Here is a 4926-nt window from a genome sequence, read left to right as displayed (position 1 = left end):
GAGGGAAAACAACAAAACAGGTTCGTAATCCTGACATATCGCCCCCCTCCCGGAAGGTGAGTCCTCGCGCCGTAGAAACAACAGAGGGTGGGATGGGTGGGAACTTGGAAGGAGGCTCAGGAGGCGGACGGACACCCGGGAGGGGGCCGGCAGACAGAGTCCAGGGAGGTGACGAAGGAGGGAGGAGCCAGGGCGGACCAGACAGAGACAGGAGGGGCTTGGAACAGGCGGTCCCAGGTGGGACCCAGGCCACAGCCATAACGGCGACCCATGGTGGAGCCGATGGGGGGAGGAGCCATGGTGGAGGAAGGGCTGCCGACTCCAGGGGGCCGACCGACGGCGGCGGAGCAGGTGGCGGAGGAGACGGAGAGCCGATGAGCCAGGGCGACGGGGAGGATCTGGAGGGCCAAGGCGGAACAGATGGCTCAGATGACCAATGCGGAGGCGTGGAGCTGGAGCGACAGAAGACCGAGGAGGAGCCGAAGGGAAGAGGCGCAGCCGGAGGAGTGGAGTCCCGATGGAGACTGGCAGACCCGTGGAGCTCGCACCGTACAGAAGGTGGGCTGAGGGCGAGCAGAGGGGCATTGGTGAGCCTCCGGGCTCTCAGGGCTGCCCTTGGGAACAGAAGCCCCCTCCTGGCTGGACTCGGGAACATAAGCCCTCTCTGGGTTGGACTTGGAAACAGGAGCCCTCTCTGGACTAAACACAGGAACGGGAGCCGTCTCTGGGCTAAACTCAGGAACGGGAGCCCTCTCTGGGCTAAACTCGGGAACAGAAGCCCTTTCTGGGCCAGTCTTGGGAACGGAAGCCCTCTCTGGGCTAAACTCAGGAACGGGAGCCGGCGAAAGTTGGTGAAATCCACTCGAGGACCATCTTCGGATGACGGCACCCTGCACGCGGGGTTCAGACTGACATCGTAGAACACGCAGAGCACGTTGTCCAGGTAGCTGGTAATATTCGCGAGGACCAGGAACAGTCTGGTATGGTCCTCGAGCGATCTTTCCCCCTGCTCCAGCAGGAGGAGGAGGTATTCCGGGCGGGTGAGGGCATCCATGGGAGAAACAACGGAAACAAAAAACACTGAATCAAACATGTAAACAAAAATGGGGGGAAAACACGGCAATAAACTTTTTGTAGGTTCGGTATTCTGTCACGGTTATGCTGCTGTGTTGGAGCGAGGAACGAGGAGAACGAGGGAAAACAACAAAACAGGTTCGTAATCCTGACATATCGCCCCCCTCCCGGAAGGTGAGTCCTCGCGCCGTAGAAACAACAGAGGGTGGGATGGGTGGGAACTTGGAAGGAGGCTCAGGAGGCGGACGGACACCCGGGAGGGGGCCGGCAGACAGAGTCCAGGGAGGTGACGAAGGAGGGAGGAGCCAGGGCGGACCAGACAGAGACAGGAGGGGCTTGGAACAGGCGGTCCCAGGTGGGACCCAGGCCACAGCCATAACGGCGACCCATGGTGGAGCCGATGGGGGGAGGAGCCATGGTGGAGGAAGGGCTGCCGACTCCAGGGGGCCGACCGACGGCGGCGGAGCAGGTGGCGGAGGAGACGGAGAGCCGATGAGCCAGGGCGACGGGGAGGATCTGGAGGGCCAAGGCGGAACAGATGGCTCAGATGACCAATGCGGAGGCGTGGAGCTGGAGCGACAGAAGACCGAGGAGGAGCCGAAGGGAAGAGGCGCAGCCGGAGGAGTGGAGTCCCGATGGAGACTGGCAGACCCGTGGAGCTCGCACCGTACAGAAGGTGGGCTGAGGGCGAGCAGAGGGGCATTGGTGAGCCTCCGGGCTCTCAGGGCTGCCCTTGGGAACAGAAGCCCCCTCCTGGCTGGACTCGGGAACATAAGCCCTCTCTGGGTTGGACTTGGAAACAGGAGCCCTCTCTGGACTAAACACAGGAACGGGAGCCGTCTCTGGGCTAAACTCAGGAACGGGAGCCCTCTCTGGGCTAAACTCGGGAACAGAAGCCCTTTCTGGGCCAGTCTTGGGAACGGAAGCCCTCTCTGGGCTAAACTCAGGAACGGGAGCCGGCGAAAGTTGGTGAAATCCACTCGAGGACCATCTTCGGATGACGGCACCCTGCACGCGGGGTTCAGACTGACATCGTAGAACACGCAGAGCACGTTGTCCAGGTAGCTGGTAATATTCGCGAGGACCAGGAACAGTCTGGTATGGTCCTCGAGCGATCTTTCCCCCTGCTCCAGCAGGAGGAGGAGGTATTCCGGGCGGGTGAGGGCATCCATGGGAGAAACAACGGAAACAAAAAACACTGAATCAAACATGTAAACAAAAATGGGGGGAAAACACGGCAATAAACTTTTTGTAGGTTCGGTATTCTGTCACGGTTATGCTGCTGTGTTGGAGCGAGGAACGAGGAGAACGTAGGAGAATACAATAAACAGTCTTTAATAATCCACAGGAAGACTCACAGGCAGGAACACACACGCAGCACGGGGAATAGACGTATAATACCGGACGCTAGACACAGGAAACACTAGGCTTAAGTAAACGGAACTAAACGAGATACTATGGGGAACACAGGTGAACGGAATGACTAATTAGACAAAGGAGAAACTAGGTCATGGGGAGCACATGGGGAGGGAAAACAACAAAACAGGTCCGTAATCCTGACACAATGAGGTTTGGCTATACTCCAGAAGATTCATTTACATCTAGAGCCTGATCCGGTTACAGCTGATGTAAATGTCTGTGACGGTTTTGAGTGACAGCATTAAATCTTGCTTAATCATCCCCGCCTAAGGAGTCATCATTATGATCCCTGAGCCAGCAGAGCGGAAAAGATAAAACACACATTATTTCAGTCCAAGTTGGCTATAGTCAGAATGTTTTTGCCAGTCTACAACAAATGTATATTTCAAAGTTGACAGTTAACATACAGTACAACAACATGGCTGATTCCACATCATTCTGCACTTAAATGCATGTACTAATGTATTTAGCACACTTTACATGGGAGAGAAACTTACTGGCATGTTCATCACATATCTGTTCTGCAAGAACAATATTCACTATTTCTCCGGAAAAACACCGGAAGTACAGTCTCTTCAATTCACAATACAACTTCAGCATCTAACCAGTTAGTGTTGGTTAGTTAAACAGTCACAGCTTTTCTTCAAGGCTTTAACATGGAAAAAGGCTCATGTCTTTCATCATTATCGTCTGGGAAAGCAAGTCATCTGAACTAAACACATGATTTAAAGGAATGAGAGAGAGCAAGAGAGAGAGAGGTAAACCACATGAATCCTTCTTTAAGTACCAATAGGTTCCTGGAAAACCTTCTGTAGAAAACCCTCCTGGAAAAAAAATTAAATGGAATAAATGTTCTGTGATTAACTGCAATACATAATAAATTACATTCTCCTGCTGCAGGACATATTTCTCATGAGCATCTCTTTTAATAATGGTATATCTGAATGCTGAAAGCTGTCAAGTGTTACCTGGGGCTGTGCTCCCACATACCTTACAGTGAAGACCCTAACCTCACCAAATTCAAAAATATATTTTTTAGCAGCACACAAGATCCTTCTCCTTGTACATGTCATTAAATTATTAATTTGCTTAAAGGTTAATTACCATGTTGTATATAACTGAACATTTCAACTGTATATTTACTGAAAATGAAAGTTGTACTAAACTACTTAGAAGAAGACCAAGGCTAGTTGTCACACTTTTTACTCCAGTTAAAAGCTGAAACTTTTTGGAAAGGTTACTGTATTGACACTTACTTTGAAACACATGTTATAGACTCTAGAACATTAAAGTTTCATGAACTATTATCCTTCCTGTTAGGCCATCACATAGGAAAATGAATGAATATTAACAAAAGTACAGCACAAAAAAAACATTTTTTTTCATTCAAATATTTTGTATTCCAGTATATTGTATTCCAAGGTTTACTCAAAAGCTACTACTATAAATATAAACTTTACAGATCTTCTTTATGCACCAAGAGCTTGTAACACTCCAAAGAGAAAGGAAAATTTGAAATCGCATCATATGACCCCTTTAATACTGGATTTTAAAGATTCACAAAAAGTCTATAAATCCAAGCTCAAACAATAGTTATATGAATTGTTGATTATTTAATTGTTTTCGTTCTTAAATTTAGGGTTTTAACCAGGAGTCTATTAAAGGGATAGTTCACCCAAAAATGAAAATTCTGTCATTAATTACTCACCCTCATGTCGTTCCAAACCCATAAGACCTTCGATCTTCGGAACACAAATTAAGATCTCTGACCCTCCCTAGACAGCAATGCAACTGCAATGTTCCCAGTTCCAGAAACGTAGTAAGGACATCTGTAAAACAGTCCATGTGACATCAGTTTTTCAACTTCAATTTTGCGAAGCTACGAGAATACTTTATGTGCGCAAAGAAAACAAAAATATAATAACATTCAACAATTCTTCTCCCTGAGTTAACTCTTCTGCCGTGCGCTTTCCCCAGACCGTAATGAAAGTATTTTAGCATTTGCGAATGTACACAATGCTGATTACCTTGATTATGTTCCCTTTCAGTCAGTCACGTTCGACGTTACGTCAGTCATGACTGACGAATTGGGATATCACTTCGATAGACCAATCACCTTCGAGTGTTAACTAAACAAGCCAATGACAGTTGGCGTGCGTGTTTCGCCACGCGCATCCCGCCCCGCAGCGCGGGTATAAAAGGAGAGCGTGTGCAAACGCACATCAGCTTTTCGCTTCGGAGCCGAGCCTTCTAGTAAGCAAATCTCCGCGAGTGTTTTGAAGAAACAACTGGCGTTGGTGTGACGGCGTATCAGCGGGGGTTGCCATCCAGGCTGCTGAAACCTCGGCGAGCTGCAGCTGTCATTCTGCGGTCCCACCGCGACCTCCCCTGGAGCTCAGCTTTCACGGTCTCTGAGAACCAGAGTAGGGGGCG

This window comes from Sinocyclocheilus anshuiensis, unplaced genomic scaffold, assembly GCF_001515605.1.
Source record: "Sinocyclocheilus anshuiensis isolate Anshui unplaced genomic scaffold, SAMN03320099.WGS_v1.1 scaffold676, whole genome shotgun sequence".
Taxonomy (NCBI): Eukaryota; Metazoa; Chordata; class Actinopteri; order Cypriniformes; family Cyprinidae; genus Sinocyclocheilus; species Sinocyclocheilus anshuiensis.
The sequence above is the reverse complement of the archived record's forward strand: the minus strand, read 5'-3'. Positions refer to the sequence as shown.